The sequence below is a fragment of the Macrobrachium nipponense genome, chromosome 11, assembly GCF_015104395.2.
Source record: "Macrobrachium nipponense isolate FS-2020 chromosome 11, ASM1510439v2, whole genome shotgun sequence".
Classification (NCBI taxonomy): Eukaryota; Metazoa; Arthropoda; class Malacostraca; order Decapoda; family Palaemonidae; genus Macrobrachium; species Macrobrachium nipponense.
In genome coordinates, this window is record NC_061087.1 from 100,750,492 (window position 1) to 100,768,825 (window position 18,334).

Here is an 18,334-nt window from a genome sequence, read left to right on the forward strand (position 1 = left end):
ATGGATGTCTAGCGTGAGTCGGGTATATAAAGGCCCAAAACGATGATTTTCGTTGGAGCTGAAACAAACAAGTGATTATAATAGTGTATCAAGTTTTGAGGAATATATGGTAATGTATTGTTTATCCATTTGGACGTTTTCTTGTGTGATGTAACGTTGGTTGCCACTAACTTTTTGATGTTACAGTGAATTATATGTTGTGTTGATGTAAAGCTTTGTGACTTGGGTATTATACTGTAAAATGCAGTGATTAGTGATTAGTAGTCTTGATGAAGTGCTGTATAGCGAGTCTTTGCTTTTGTGTAAAGCGTCCGTAATTTGTTTAATGTTCTGTTTGTGACATTAATTTCCTTACTAGTTGTTATTAAAGTACATTTTAAGTTATAGTGATATATTCTCCTCGTAAATCCTTACCATAGAGAGATTTTTTTTTTTATGTTACATGGGGGCCTGTCGAACGAAACCCGAACGTATCCATACTCAGTGTTTACTCATTCTATCGAACGAAACCCGAACGTATCCTTATTAATTGTTGCTTTATTCATGTCGAGCGTATTCGACCATAACTTGACGTATCCCTACTGTTAATTGCTTTTCAGTACTTCCATGTACTTTAGAGAGGGGGGAGAGTTGTGATAGTGTTAGTGCTATATTTGTCTTGCTGTGTTATTTTGAGCAGGTTATTAAAGATGTTTGATTTGAAAGATTTCATACGTAGTCCTAGTGGTGAAAAGTTAGAAGGTATAACTAAAATAGACTGGATTGTTCTAGCTAGGTACTATAATGTAGAAGTATCAGAATCTGCAAGGAAGCAAGAAATCTCAAATAAAGTAAGTGAGGCGCTAATGACTTTAGGCCATTTTGTCTGATTAAAGAAGGGTTTGTTACTAATGAGTTGGGAAGGGCAAGAAACTGATAGCCAGCAAAGCGCAAGTGAGAATAATACAGAGGGTAGTGCAAGTGAAGAGGAAGGTGCCAAAGCCGTACGTGAAAAAACCAAGTCACGCAAGGCTAAACCAAAAAAGTCCAAACTTGTTTATGAAGGGATGAGTGTTGAGCAGATGCAGATTATTTTGCAAATAGATAGATTGGAGAATGAGAGAGCTGAAAAGGAGAGTGAGAAAGCTGTTGAACTAAAGAAGGTAGAAGCTGAAGTTGAGCAAAAGAGGATAGAGCTAGAGATGAAGAAAATTGAAGTAGAAGAAAAGTCCAGAGAAATACCAAAATCTTTTAGAGTAGACAATGCGGTAAAAAGTGTACCAATTTTTGTTGAAAATGAAGTAGATGCATTTTTTTTACAATTTGAGAAAGTAGCAGAACAGCGTGAATGGCCGAGAACGTCATGGAGCACGTTGGTTCAAACCTCCTTTCGAGGAAAGGCTAGGGAAGTATTTGCTGCCTTATCTTTAGATGATTCTAAGGATTATGAGAGAGTTAAATCTGAAGTTTTGAAAGCTTATGAATGGGTGCCAGAGAGGTATAGAGAGAAGTTCAGAAGCTGGATAAAAAGAGACAGTCGCACTCATATGGAGTATGCACGGGAACAACGCCTGTGGTATGATAGGTGGATGAGTGCCCGAGAAGTTAATGGTGATTTCGGTAAACTTCAGGAACTTATCTTGCTTGAGCAGTTCAAGGATGGTATTAATCCACTTATTAAAACATATTTGGATGAACGTGATGTAGATAATGTGGATGAAGCCACTAGATTGTCTGATAATTATGCATTGACCCATAAGCTATATAATACTGACGTCACTCCTAAAATTGGAAGGAGCAGAGTTTGGGAAGAGCAGCAAAATTACAAGGCACAAGGTAAGACTATGAGTTCACAGGTATCATCTCGTGGAGTCTATAATAAATCCTTTAATAGAGGTAGTAGAGGGGCAAGTCAATATAGTTCTGGTCCTAGTGTTAGTGCTGGAAAAGCAGGATCCAGTGTAAATGATCAGTTTACACCTAGTTACAAAATATAGGCGAAAATTTTAGAGATTTTGTATGTTTCAGTTGTGGCAAACCAGGACACATCAGTAGGAGTTGTCCACATCGCACAATAAACCGTCCAATTCAAGTGGTAAATAAAGTTAAAGATAAACCTGTACATTTTAAGGATGATCATAAACCTGAAAATACCATTGCATTGTTGAATCAACCACAAGCATGTGGTGACAGAGGTCCTTGTTTGTTTGCTTCTCCCCTTAGGCCAGGTAAGAGGTATTGTAACGATAGCATCGACAGTAATAATATATGTGATGATGATGAGAATATAGGTTACAAAATAGGTAACAATGATGTTCAAAATGTTAGTAATGTTGGTTGTATTGAGAATATTGTAAAAGGAAATGGAGTGAGACTACCTGAAGAGAAGAATCCACATCCAAAGGTACTGAATTGTATGACCCTTTTATGGGAGATGGTTGGTTACACCTCCCTTGTGTTGAAAAAAGGAAAGTAAGGTGGTTAAGAGATACCGGAGCGGTACAGTCTGTAATGATAAGAAATATGTATGACCAGTGGAAGGATACTGGAGAGTATGTACTTCTGCGTGGGTTTGGACCTGAGTTTTCAGCTCCATTAGTAGAAGTAAGGTTAGAAACTCCGTTAATTTCGGGATATGTTAAAATTGCTTTGGTGAGAGAAATCCCAGTGTCAGGAGTAGAGTTAATTCTTGGAAATGATGTATGTGGAGACAAAGTTTTTGGTAGCAGTAATCCAATTTTGACAGAAAAACCCTTTAATTCTTCATTTATTACAGAAGTTGAATGTACATTTCCAAACTTATTTCCTGCTTGTGCAGTTACTACAAGAAGTAAGAGTGCCGAAGGAAAGGTAAATGATGACAACGGTTTGGATTTACAAAACTTGTTTAAAGATAGTCCGGAAACACTACAAGTAAAGTCAGTACTCCTTTGCGAATGCTGAAAGTTAATAAGGAAGAATTTGTTAAATCTCAAATTGAAGATGATAATTTGAAGGTAATAAGAGATAATGCCCTTGTTGATATAAATGATATCGAGAAGGAAGGCAAGTGTTACTTTTTAAAGGATGGAATCCTAATGAAGTTCAAAAGTAGAAATGTTAATGATGTTGTAGAACAAGTGGTCATTCCAAGTAGTTATAGGAATTTTGTTCTAGGTATTGCTCATGACTGTAGTTATTCTGGTCATTTAGGTATAAACAAAACCTATGAGAAATTATTAAGGTATTTTTTTTGGCCTAAGATGCAGAAAGATTGTAGTGAATATTGTAAAAATTGTGATTTATGTCAAAAAGTAGGTAAAGCTCAACATGACCCTAAGGTGATGCCATTGCAACCCATTGAAGTTCCAGGAGAACCCTTTGAGAAACTGGTTTTGGATTGTGTAGGACCTCTGCCTAGGTCTAGCAAAGGTAACGAGTATTTGCTGACAATTATGTGTAGTGCTATCAGATTTCCAGAGGCTATTCTTTTAAGAACAGTGAGTGCTGATAAGATAATTGAAGCGCTTAACAAGTTCTTCTCGCTGGTAGGTTTGCCAAAAGAAGTTCAAACCGACCAAGGAACCAACTTTACGTCTAGAAAGTTTACCTCATTTTTAGCCTGTCAGAATATTAAGCATTGTTTATCGTCTCCTTATCACCCACAGAGCCAAGGAGTGGTCGAACGATTTCATCGAACCTTCAAAACCATGCTTCGCACGTACTGTTGTGAAAATGAAAAGGAATGGGATGTCTACATACCAATGTTGCTATTTGCTGTTCGTGATAGCGTACATTCATCGTTGGGTTATTCTCCTTTTTTCAGTTAGTATATGTCCATCAGGTAAGGTCACCCATGGAGGTGATAAAGAATCAGTTGATTTCAGATGAGAAGGATTCTATCATGTTACAAGAAATGAAGGAAAAAATAAAAAAAATATGGAAAGTAGCACATGAGAATCTCAAAGTAGTACAAGAAGAGATGAAAGAAACTACGACAAAAAGGCTGCAAAACGTGAACTCGACATAGGAGATAAGGTTCTAGTGTATCTCCCTACAGCTGGTAAGGTTTTTAACCAGAAGTATATAGGACCTTGCACGGTGAAGGAAAAAGTAAGTGATGTTAATTATCGAATTCAATTTCCTACAGGACGGAGGAAAGTTTAAAACTTTCCATATTAACAAATTAAAGAAGTATAACGAATCCAGTGGAGTGTTGTCAATTGCAAAAGAGGATGATGAAAAAGACGTTGAAGAAGAAATTGAACTTAGATTAAAAAATACAGATTATTTGAGTGATGATGAAAAATTTAGGAAGTTATGTATTCATTTATCTGATGAACAGCAGCATGATTTTATTTAAAGTGCTAATTCAAAACTTTTCAGATCTATTTTCAGACCATCCTAAAAGGATAAAAGGAGTACAACATAAAATCAGGTTGAGAGAAGAGACTCCAATAAGTCAGCGTCCATACAGAATGTCGCCGAGGCAACAACAACAGTTAAAGACCGAAGTTGCTTATTTACTGAAACACGGACTAGCAGAGGAAAGCCATAGTGAATGGGCTAGCCCATGTATTCTAAGTCGACAAACCTGACGGAAGTGCAAGAATGTGTACAGACTATCGAAAGGGAAATAATGTAACTATAAAAGATTCATATCCTATGCCCAGAGTAGAAGATATAATTGATAATGTAGCAAAGTTTCCTTTTTTAAGTAAAATTGATTTATTGAAAGGATACTATCAAATTGAGTTAGACAAAAAACAGCAGGGATATTGCTGCATTTGTTACACCCCATGGACTTTATAATTATAAGGTAATGCCATTTGGTTTATGTAATGCACCTCTGACTTTCCAACGTCAGATGAATTATATCTTGAAGGATCTCGAAGGTGTATTTGTTTATTTAGATGACATTATTATTGTTGGAGAAACCTGGGAAGATCACATTAAAAAAGTATATGATGTTTTTAAGAGGTTATTAGAATTTAATGTTACGATAAACCTTGCCAAATGTGAATTTGGAAAAACTACTGTTCAATATTTAGGAGCATGAAATATTGGAAATGACCAAGTGAAACCTGTTGATTGTCATATTGAGGTCATAAAGAATTTGACCCTCCCTACATCTAAACGTGGAGTGATGAAATTTTTGGGAACAGTGGGGTATTACAGAAAATTTTGTAAGAACTTTTCAGATGTAGCCTACCCATTAACAGAGTGCTAAAAAAGGATGTGAAGTTTTGGTGATCAAAGGAATGTGACGATGCCTTTAATAAACTTAAGCTCATGTTAATGTCTAAGCCAGTGCTGAAATCCCCAGACTTTAATCTACCATTCAAGTTACAGGTAGACTCCAGTGAAGTAGGAGCTGGCAGTGTATTATTACAGGAACATAATGGTGTTTTACACCCTGTGTCTTACTTTTCAAAGAAATATAATAGCCACCAGTTAAATTACAGTATTGTTGAAAAAGAAGCTTAAGTTTAATTTTGAGTTCAATGCACTTTGAGATATACTTGCTTAACAGTAACTTTGAAATAGACGTATACACTGATAATAACCCTTTAAACCTTTATTAATAAATGTAAGCACAACAATAAGAGAATTTTAAGATGGTCTTTATTTTTGGCAACCATTCAAACTGAATATTCACCATATAGCAGGCAAAGAAAATGTCATTGCAGATTCTCTCTCTAGATCTGTTGATTACTTAAAGGAAAGTGCTTGTTACCAACGACGTGGCAGTCTCCGATAGTTGCTGAAGGGAAGCAGCTAATGTTTAAGACTGTAAGAGTGAAAATTCAGCATGGACTGAGGAGAGAGCCGCTGAGTTAAAAGGGGGGGAATGTAAAGGAATATTGATTTATTGAATGTAAAATTGCATAAAAGGTTGAAAATTGATATTTGCATACAAAAAAAGTGTGTACACTAGACAACAGATGGCAGTAGCGCTTGGCGTAGGCGGTAGTCGCCAAGGATAATGTACCGAAAATATGATATTTGGTCCATGGATGTCTAGCGTGAGTCGGGTATATAAAGGCCCAAAACGATGATTTTCGTTGGAGCTGAAACAAACAAGTGATTATAATAGTGTATCAAGTTTTGAGGAATATATGGTAATGTATTGTTTATCCATTTGGACGTTTTCTTGTGTGATGTAACGTTGGTTGCCACTAACTTTTTGATGTTACAGTGAATTATATGTTGTGTTGATGTAAAGCTTTGTGACTTGGGTATTATACTGTAAAATGCAGTGATTAGTGATTAGTAGTCTTGATGAAGTGCTGTATAGCGAGTCTTTGCTTTTGTGTAAAGCGTCCGTAATTTGTTTAATGTTCTGTTTGTGACATTAATTTCCTTACTAGTTGTTATTAAAGTACATTTTAAGTTATAGTGAGTTGGTCCACTGTTTCCTGATATATTCTCTTCGTAAATCCTTACCATAGAGAGAGATTTTTTTTTATGTTACAATATATATATATATATATATAAAGAGAGAGAGAGAGAGAGAGAGAGAGAGAGAGAGAGAGAGAGAGGATGCCAATAGATGCAAGAATATATTGTCAATCAACAGAGCTAATTCACATAAAACGTTAAACGTTACAAACGACAATAAAATAACAAATTAAGAACCCGAAGGAAAAGTATGAAGACCCCGAAAGTAGAATGAATAAGCCCGGTCACGACTCTGACAACATCTCAATACGCCTTATACACACACATTGCTGAATTATGACTCATTCTTATTGCACGAATGAGCCCATAACTCACATTATAGAGAGAGAGAGGGCTGGAAGGGCTCGAGAAAGAGCTCAGATCACGGGATGTGAGGAATATGTTCGTTCACACATCGCTGGCTCTCTTTCCTGTAAATCGTGAATTGAAGTTTGCTGTCAAAATTCTTACGGTTCGAACGGGATGTCCATTAACTGCAATGGTGTTTTATGTACAACATATTGGCTTCTCTCTCTCTCTCTCTCTCTATCTCTCTCTCTCTCTCTCTCTCTCTCTCTCTCTCATCTCTCGATCTCTCTCTCTCTCTCTCTCTCTCTCTCTCTCTCTCTCTCTCTCTCTCAGCGCTGATGACCTTAGTAGATGTGGTACCAGGTAATTTAATGTTGATCAATCAAGCAATGAATCTCGTTTCTCTCTCTCTCTCTCTCTCTCTCTCTCTCTCTCTCTCTCTCTCTCTCTCTCTCTCTTATATGCATGCACTCATATAAGTATAAATACTTACCTGCATATATTTGAAATTGTGAATATACATATCAGCTCCCAATAAGAATAAATTCAGCGGAAACAAAAGTGTCAAGAATTACCATGAAATATCTGAATACGCTCCTAACTTCCTCCTGTAAAAAAAAAAAAAAAAAAAAAAATTCCATACAGAACGTCGATGAAAAACAAGACATATAGTCACTGCCTGAGACGGGAAAATTGTGTAAAATATGGTTGCTCTGATAAGAAATAACAATACACATCCAAATTGCCTCTATTTCTTCTTTATCCGTAACAGATAGAGAAATACGCCGCGCGTAAACGAGGAAATTGACAGCCGCAGGGCTCAAGTGACATAGGAACAGCATGTTTTCTGATCGGTGATAAATTAGAATGTTTACTGAAGGAAAGTCAGAGTAAAAGTAAGCTATTGAGTTAATAATAATAATAATAATAATAATAATAATAATAATAATAATAATAAGGATCTTTACCATAATTTCCTCAGTCTACTCAGCTGTAAATGAGTACCTATCCCTGATGGGGTAGGGTCCAGCTATGGGTTAAATAGCAAAACTCAGCAATGATGGAAAGAAATGAAGGAATAAACGACAATGACGTAAATGGAACCTCTGGCAACAGAGGAGCTTCGTCCGGCAACCAGGTATTCAACCCAATTGAAGGGGAAGACGGTCAGGTACTTGGAGGTCGTCATCAAGCAACTGATCACCACAACGACAGTAATCAACAGCCTGAGATTGAGCTACAGAGGCAAAAAGGAAGAAATGACAAGAGAAGAAAATAAGGAAATATGGAGATGCTAAACTAGAGGCTGAAGTAGCTCCAGGACTCATGCAGAAGAGGTGTGATCCTAGAAACGGCACACATAGTAAGAAGAGTGATGGACTCCTAAGGAGGCAGGATGGAACCCCACACTATAAATACCACCCAGTCGAATTGGAGGACTGTGATAGAGCAAAAAAAAAAAAAAAAAAAAAAAAAAAAATAAATAAATAAATAAATAAAATAAATAATAATAATAATAATAATAATTAATAATAATAATAATAATAATAATAAATAATAAATAATAATAAATAATAATAACTAATTAATAATAATAATAAATAATAATAATTAATTAATAATAAATAAATAATAATAATAATATGAATAAAAAAAATAAAAATAATAATAAATAATAATACATAATAATAATAATAATAATTAAATAAAATAAAAAAATAAATAAAATTAATAAGAATAAAAAAATAATAAAAAAAAAAAAACTAATAATAATAATAGCAAAAGATGACGTACATTCTGGGGTAAAATTTTGAAGAATAACAGAATTTAATCTACCATCAGCACTATCATTAAAACACACTGCGACTTACATAAAATGACAACTAGTAAGGAAGTAAGCACAAATAAATATGTCGTATTCATTTAAACTAAAAATAGACAAACATGCTCTAGGGTGCAAATGAAAAGTAAAATGAACGGTGTTCATTCAACATTTAATTAAACTGCGCTTGATTGCAAAGCACCAGGCGACAGATCAGAAAACGAAGTCAATTTTGCATTCTTTCCAGCGGCCGGAATATGAATTTCATGAACATGATGACGGTGATAAGAATAGCTGAAGGCGCCCATCAATTTAGGTAAGGGGGGAGCCATTCAATGTTTCTGTTACATGTCGAAAGTTTTTCCTTGTAATTATATACCTATCAGTACAGTATCATATAACTATTATATGTAGATATAGTATAATGACGATCCACACGCGCACACATATATACATATATAATATATCCAAACACACACGTGTGTATGTGTGTGTGTGTATGTAGCGCGAAAATAAAGCTATATAAAGAAGTAATGGGAAAAAGGCATCGGAGGGAGAGGGAGACCTCCTCTGTACGCAATATTATTGCCACACGAAGATCAAAAGGGTCGGCCCAGTTATGCCCTAAATTATTTGTTTGTATGGCGACTGTGGTCATTTTTATTCATTTTCCGACTCTTTATTCGTGTATTGGCGATACGCGCCACCAAATGTAATTTGGGAAACATCAACAGGTCGCGACAATGGCCTTTATGAAATTCCAAACACACATCCTAACACCTCATTCCGTGATATCGGGAAACCGTTACGGCTGAAATGGGTGAATGCTGCTCGAAAATATCAGGCGTGAGGTGGATAAACATATACGCAGGACTCTCTCTCTCTCTCTCTCTCTCTCTCTCTCTCTCTCTCTCTCTCTCTCTCTCTCTCTCTCTATATATATATATATATATAATATATATATATATATATTATATATATATACACATACATACACATGCATATATACGTACGTAAGGATATATACATACACGCACACACAGATGTGTGTGAGTGCGTTCTTCAGTTATAATTTTATATTTCATGTTGCAAACATACATATATCCACTATACCTGATTCTAAAACAAGCTCTTCATTCTTGAAAACTTGAAACAAAGCGACCACTCTTATGAGAGACTTCTTCCCAAATGGTGCAGCTCGTGGAAGTATTTCTGCATTATGGTCGTCGAGGACACCTGGCCGAAAATCCCTTCCCTTTTCTTTTTTGGATTCAGTGATCATAAACGAGTGTTTTCTCGTAGAATAGAGAGAACTGGGATTTATAAACCCTATTTTTGGACCATCGTTAAGTGACGATTATTCTAAGGACTTGTTTTCAGTATGTTATATTTATGAGTCCTTATTATTAATTTATGTATACTGACGTACACACACTAATATATATGTATATACACACACACACACACATATATATATATATATATATTATATATATATATATATATATATATATATATATATATATATATATAATTCCAGTAACCTTTCGACTTCTTCCAGACTGATTCTCAGAATTGGGACGTTCACGTTATCATCGAATGGAATGGAATTCGAATCTCCGACCTCGAGGGCGCAGCTTTATAGGCAAGTTTCGTCAGAACGCATTGTGCCTTTGTTTACCTACTTGCTGAAGGAGGCACGTAGCAGTTACACATCAATAGTGTGTCGCAGAGATGAAGGTGAAGAGCATTTGTCTAGCAACTCCATCCTAAAATGCTTGCTGTAAATCTGAAAAGAAGCACCTTTATGGGCCACCCCCAAGGGGAAAAGATAAACAGGTAATAATAATTATAGTTTTAACAATTATATTTGTAGGGATAATTTTTAACCTAAAACTAGATCTACCGCCCTCTTGAAATATTAACAAAAATGTAACCCACTTTAAAACAATTCACGCTTCAAGATTTCATCATCATAGGCATTTCTCATAGTACCATCGTTATTGTGAAAATCGAATCAGACCATTTCGAGAAAAAAACCTTTTGCAAAAGGGAATATTTCAACAGAACTGCATCCATTTTATTGTTAAATCTGTCTCGTCAAGATGAACGTTTTTTTTTTTTTTATAAAAGGCGAACGTATTTTCTGGAGAAAACCTTTGGAATTCAAGGCTATGGCGGATTAATCCTCAGGCATGAAAAGAAGGCAGTTAAGCGTAAAAGCACTGATCACATTCATAGCAGTAGAGAGCGTGTGTTTTCACTGCGGACGAATTTTCTATTAATTCTCTGGCGAGTCTTCTGGGAACTCTTGGGGAATATTTCGAAAATTTAATGGCTAATGATCTAAAAAGTCTTCGTCTAATGATAGAAAAATTCTTATGAGAAAGTTCTAAAAATTCATTGCCGAATATTTTGAAAATCCCTTGGAGAATGTTTAAAAAATTCTAAGAATTCATAGAAGAATGTTTTGAGTGTGTGTCTGGGGGGGATGGGGGGGGGGGGTGTTTGAAAAATTCTTTGCGTAACAACCTAAAAATTCCTTGGCGAATGTTTAAAAATTCCGTGGAGGACGCTTTACAAGATTGTTGGCCAATTATTGAAAAAATCTCTGGCGAATGTTTTCAAAACTTAGTGAATTCTCTAAAAATTCCTTGTATATTTGTACGTTTTGAAAGAATTTGTGAACTGAAACATGGTTGTTCGTAATCGTCTTTGTTTTGTGTTTTAGTTACAATTATCTGGATCAATGTCGTAATGTTTCAGCGATACGCTCCTCAGCAGTACCTTTGCGAAATAATTAAACTCACTGATTTTAGGAGAAAGCTTACATCAATGAATGCAATTACTTCTGGAATAGGGTACTGAATTCCCAATCAAGCTTGAAGCGGTTCATTGCATATACCCTTTGGATGATAATTATAATATCTCGGAAGAAGACCTTTTCCCAAACACACTTCATTAAACAGAATGGCCGTCAGGATGCCGTTGAGTTTGTTTTGTAGTCTCTCAATCTCTCGAATGAGTATCTTTGTGGCAGTAAGGAAAAGCTATTATATAGTTTACTTCCTGCTACAAAGAAACTCATTCGAGAGACTGAGAAACTACAGTACAAACTCAGCGGTATCTGTTTAATAATAATAATAATAATAATAATAATAATAATAATAATAATAATAATAATAATAATAATAATAATAATAATAATAATAATACGTGGTGGTGAAAGTGATGGCTGCATTAACTACATTAAGATTATACAGAGTTGTCTTCATCTTTCCAATAATTGCTTTCATGGTTACTGCATTCTGCCAGTTGTCAATTTTTGGAGAGGAAAGTAATTGCAAAGTGGATTAGTCTTATTTGTGAAGTCATATATACTATAGTAACTCCGTTGGTATGTGGCGTCCATTTTCCGTATCATTTTCCGTCCTGTAAGATGAAAAACCCTACGGAAAATGAACCACGTATTTCAGTTACCAGCGTAGTTGCAACATAACTGTTAGAGTGTATTCTTCTTAAATGAAACTAGCCCCGTTTGCGATTGTATTCCTTTCCAGAAAATGAAGAACATCGGTGATTTACTGGCCCTGAAAAGGCAATTATTAGATAGATAGAGACAACTCAGTATAAACTGAATGCAGATGATGCAGCTATCACTTGCAACACCACGCGTTTAAAACAGGGGTTTGACGTATATAATAATAATAATAATAATAATAATAATAATAATAATAATAATAATAATAATAATAATAATAATGAATCGTCCTCCGCCACTGTTTATCATATTTCATACTAAGTACTCATCTAAATCTAAATTCGTAATTTCCAATCTGAGTTTCTTACCGACCTACCTTCCTACCTACCTACCCTACTTACTGACCTGCCTGCCTACAGACCTAGTTAGCTGTTTACATACATACAATCCACGTGCGTAAAACTACACCAGTAGGCACAAGACACCGTGAAGAAACAGAGGGAGGGAGGGAGGGAGGCTGACGTCACACGATCCGTGGCTAAATGGAGAATTCGTATGCAGAGAACTCAAGCAAAGCAAAGCAGGAAGTGGAAACGACCAAAGCAAATTGAAGGAGGGCGTCATCTTCCTCCCGGGCCCGGCGGACGATCCAGGAGTTGAGGTTCCTTAGGGAGGCATCTGTAAAGTAAGTGTCAGCAAGGAGGTCATTCCTAGGCCCTCCTTGGAGGCCCTACTTCCCCCCTGGGGTTTGTGAGGGATGCTCTTGTGGATGAAGACGTCGTCATCGAGTGGGCATCAACGCTGGTCATTACTGAGCTCCTCCGCTTCTGAAGGTGCTATTTACATACGGCTCGACTTATGTCGATTCATGGAAGAATGGAAGAGAGAGAGAGAGAGAGAGAGAGAGAGAGAGAGAGAGAGAGAGAGAGAGAGAGCGTTTATGCTTTAATTAGGTTAACCTACGCATTTTCTTATGGTTGGATGGATCTATAAGGATTAAAAATTAGTATTAAAAAGTAGTCATATTAAAGGACTTTTTTTTGCAACAAAACAAAACTGTCCATAGAATTCGTTTAGTGTTTTTCTCAAAATTACCCAATAAAACTTTTATTGAAGCCTTGGACGATGCCTGCTGTGTGGTCCAATATCCAGGCTTGCAGTTAGAATGAATGTGTCCCATTACCAAAAGTTGTTGGCATCGCCCCTCTTCTAAAATTCACTGTTTTGTGAGTGAATATGTTAGAGCTGTTAAAAAAATATTTCTTATAAACATTTATTAACAAATAACAAAGAAATATTTTAGCAAATTTTTAAAATTAATTTGGAATGAAGGATTTAAATTTAGATCACTATACTTTATCGTTAATTATTACATTTGTAATTGGAACGTCCTTCTTTCTAGATTGAAGACTCCGCTAAACAACAATTCAGATCGAACTGTAGTTTCGGGAGTAGCGTGGCAATTCGCGATTGTGAGTATTTGTGTGTGTGTGTGTGTTCTATTTCCGCTTTGCTACGTAGCTCCAAAATTGACCTAGTAATCACACGCGTTTCCGAAAGAAAATATTTGTATTTCAGTAGAAAAAACACACTTTGATTAATTTCGCTTGTCAGATTGCCTTTCTGATTAGTTTATACAGTTACCACGATAAATATTTATTTTTCAGGCTAGAGAAAAATGTAATATAAGAGAGAGTAACCTTCAATAATTTTACAACCGTTTCTAAATGTATTTCACTTTCAAGATAAGGGACGGCATAAAAAAGAAGTTTGTATACCTTATTCTATATCCTAGAATATTAAAAATCTTATCTGAGGCAGTCAATATTTATACTTCCAGAAAAGCGCCGAGTATCCAACTCAAGGGGCCATTCAATCTCAGTCATTTTATTCAATATTTGCGATCAGAAAAAATTGCGCTGCACTGCTACGTCCTCATATTTATGGACTCAAATAAGAATATAACACATGTACTGTAAATGAATATTTGTGAGTTTTCAAGCGCGCGTATATATGTAAACATTATCCAACTTTCGCTGTTGCATAAGGTGTTAAATACAAGACGTTCGCTTATAGCTTTTTAAATTATATATATAAAAACTTTGAACTTGAACGGCCATGGGTCACGAAAAGGCTTGCGAAGGAGGCCGAAATTTTGTAACCAAGACCCGAAATAAACCTTGATACCTTTGTCGATTTATGCATTGAAATTTGGGTGATTGGTCAGTTTAGTAGGTCTCAACCGGGATTAGAAAAATGGCATGGGACTAGCAGTCTCATCCCATACGATTTGCTGAGAGCCTTATGTATGTATGTATGTATGTATGTATGTGCAATAGAATATACAATGAGCATATATAAACATTTACAGTAAGAAATACTTATCCATGTAAATTGTTAGATTAAGAGTTATTTAATGGGATGAACACTACCTTGGATCTCCAGCGAGTTTAAACTTACTTTCACTTTATTCTTACAGAAGTGTTTCCTGAACAAACTATCCAGAAAGGTTAATCAAAATCTGTACATCGGATTTACCTCAGTCCTGCCTGCAGACAGACTCACGTATCTAAGTTACTTGTACTTCCTAACACGGCATGAACTCTGCAGTACCACAGTTATTATTTCTCCATTTCTTGAACAGGACAGACACTTTATGTATATATCTGCTGACTTGAAAACAGCAGTAACATGAAAATCCACAAATTATTTTTTGGTGAAGACAGTTTTATTGCCTGTGCCCGAGTCGAGAACTTGAGCCACCGAACGCTGGCCCAAATTATTCAGTCTCCCTGGAATTTGATCAGAAGCCTCTTCCGTGACGGTTAATTTACCTTCAACCGCTCCTATCAATAAAGGGGAGAGAGAGAGAGAGAGAGAGAGAGAGAGAGAGAGAGAGAGAGAGAGAGAGGGTCTCGTGATTAAATTGGGCAAACATTCAACGAACAAAAAGCCAGCTATCGATAAATTTCAGACATGGAAGCTCTCCACAAAGTTTTTCCAGCCAAAACTTTTTAATTGGATAGTGCACTTTTTTTTTGGACAATAGCCGGTACTGTATAAAAAAAAGTGATGCCAGAAAGATATCTTTACAAAACACTGGCAATATTCTTGGAAGTTCTGGTTCAGGTACATAACATATTTTGATGAAGTTTGCGAATGTTATCCCACTAATATAAAAGGATGAACAAATATTTAAGCGTGACGGATTATTTATTTTATAGATAATAGCGTTACCAATTAACTTGCATAAAAAAATATGAGAAATGAATCGAAATACGTTAGGTAAGAAACAAGGATATGAACACACAAAGCAATTAAAACAAAAGACGTGCTAAATATGTTGTGTACCCATAGATTTCATGGAATAGGTCACTGTCTTAAAAACAACGTTTTGGAAAATTATTGATGTTCCAAATGAGGCAGATGAAGTATTGAGAACGTATCTGGGTCATTTGAATTGAAAGGCGCGTATGTAAATATTACTTGTTAACATTAAGTAGTTTCCCTTAACATGGAGCAGTTCCCAAGAAAAGAAATGACACATCATTGTCACGTTCACCCTTAAACTATGAATTGTCATGTTCACTCTTTAACTGGAATTTGATCATGAGCCCACAACAGCTTCTACCAATACAGAAGAGAGAGAGAGAGAGAGAGAGAGAGAGAGAGAGAGAGAGAGAGAGAGAGAGAGAGAGAGAGAGAGACAGATCCTTGTGATTAAACTGAGTAAACATTGACGAACAAAAACCAACTATCAATAGATATCAGACGGCGAAGCTCTCCACAACGTTTTTCTCGGCAAAAGTGTTTAATTGAATGGAGCTCTTTTTGGCCAATAGCCGAGGTACTATAAAAGGTTACTCCGAAAAGATATTTGTTAGCAAACTTTGTTCACAGCCTATTCTTTTGCAAAGTTCAGCCTTGGGTACATAACACAGTTTGAAACTTTATAACTTGTAAATGAAGTCATTAAGAGTATTGCACGGGAAGCATCAGGGAGTTTACAGTAGAAAGGAACTCTTGTGTTAAGGTATATGTAGTACCCAGGTTCACCAAAATTGACAATTAGTGTTATGCTAATGTTACTGAGGCCTATTGGGTATCTATATCCAACTTAGGTTTCTATATAGAGAATTAACGATATTGTAATACTTTTTCTCAGTAATGGTGGGTTCCTAATACATGTCTATATTTCAAAGATACATGACATTAGAGTAACAGATTTTGTCTTTTAATTTAAGGCAAGAGACCATACAATCTTCTCCCAATCTCTTCCTAATACCACCATTCTTGCACATGCAATATTTATCTCCAGTTCTTTTCAAGTGTACTTTTATTCACATGACCCTTCTGTTGTTAACATTTACTTCGTTTTCTATAGCCTCTGCAACTAGGACGTCATCTACCACATCCACCAATAGCATTCATTCTACTCTCCATTTTCAACTTGTTTTATCATATTTTTAAACTTTTTCATTTTTCTAGAACCACAGTGCACTCATCCACATTATATATTTATATATGAACTTGTACACTTTTCCAGACGCTCTGTGCTTGCTTACAATCATATGCATCCTTGTGGCAAAAATAGAAATAAAAGCATAGGAAATATAAATACATTTCTTACTGACCCTACCGAGCAACACTCGGACTCTTATTAATATGAGATATGATTAAAGAAACTCGGGAGAAAATAAATAAATGAAAAAAAGAAAAAGAAAAAGTGACACCAAAAAATAAGACACGGGAAAAGAGGAGGGCTTTGGATGAGCTGTTGTCAACCGGACGGAATTTAATTTGCGGGGAAGGTTCACCATCAAAGAGCTAACAAGTGACGTAGAATTCTATTACCAAAAGTGGGGACGAGCCGAGTGTTCAGAATTCTACGAAAGAAGAAGAAAAGAGACCGAACGATTTACTCGACCTGATCAAAATGAACAACAAAGGTGTGTGAGTGGGAGCACAAGGAGCTGGCTGACGCCGTCGGCGTCGGCTGCCTTCTGGCCCCGATGGAAGGAGATAATAACCAAGTCCTGCTGTTAGGATTTTTTATCTGTCTGTCTTATCTGTTTATAAGAGCGCGTGCTCGGAGAAAATTGCGCCATGTGTGGTTATCAAGTCCTAATCTCAGGAAGCGGTGTGTGTGTGTGTTTGTGTGTGTGTAGGGGTATGGGGTGTCACTGGTAAGCCTTCTGTGTACTCGTAAGTGTAGAAGGCCCTGTAATTATTTTCTCCTTCAGCGGATCAGGAGTGTAGCTGCGACTAGCGAAGAATGTTTTATTTGTCTACCTTTCATCTGCAGTCTAATATATTCGGCTAAACACTGCATATCCTTTTTTTCAGGTGATAACCTATTAGCGGTTTTTATACATTGTGCTTCTGTGTGTTCCCATGGAAACCATTATTGATTACGCTTTGCAAATTAAGACCTGAACACTTAAATATCTAAAATGTCACCATTAGGCTGTTAAGAATTATTCTTTACATCTTATTTCTTACCTAATGATTTACTATTGCTATTTCTTTACAGTCTGACTGTCTAGTGATCCCCTTAGAGTGCTCCAGTTAAAACGTCGCTCGTCGTCACCGCTGGAATCCCCAGAGGAACACTCCTGGAAGAGCAGTCGCCTTGGTGCTGCGTCAGAACCTCCTCCACAGCAACCTTCGCGCTCACCCAGAAACCTTCAGAGGGATGCAAAAGAGCAATACCTACGTTGGCATACAACTGGTCAAGGAAGTGTGTCCCAATGGTATTTGGGAAAAAAAATATTAGTTGTGGTCTACTGAGTAGGAAGTTCTCCCGGGTCCGATTCCCGAGTAAGCCAGAAGTATTTAGGCTGAAATGTGGTCATGTTGACTGCTGTGGAATGCAACCAGAATGAAGGTACTAAGCTGGCAACCTCATCCCAAAAGGATTGTTGAGAACTGAATGGCTAAGTGGTGCAGGCACTCTGGCCTCCCAAAAGAGTAAATGGCATATATATATATATATATATATATATATATATATATATATATATATATATTATATATTATATATTATATTATATATATGTATTTTATAAAATCCCTAAATTTATATATATTTTACTACCGGGATCGATATCCAATAAAAGTAGTACAACGTCTTTCATGTCAGATGTTGCTTGCAGGCATAGTTCGTTCCTGTCTTGTTATATTGGTTTTTGAAGTGACTAGGAGATTCACCGTAACACCTTATTTTGCTTCCCACCTCGGTGATCGCGGGTTCGATTCTCGGCCATTCCATTGAGGAGTGAGAGATGTGAATTTCTGGTGATAGAACTTCACTGTCGACGTGG

The 18,334-nt window shown here is 36.2% G+C and overlaps 1 long non-coding RNA gene across 1 annotated transcript in view; it reads left to right on the plus strand.

Moving 5' to 3' along the window:
* The window catches only part of LOC135207987 (uncharacterized), a 112,672-nt gene extending 94,686 nt beyond the window's left edge, over positions 1–17,986 (plus strand). Inside the window, exons 4-5 of the long non-coding RNA XR_010313096.1 lie at positions 10,092–10,369; positions 17,545–17,986. This is a non-coding gene — a long non-coding RNA (uncharacterized LOC135207987). The remainder of the gene's footprint in view (positions 1–10,091; positions 10,370–17,544) is intronic.
* Positions 17,987–18,334: the final 348 nt, after the last annotated feature.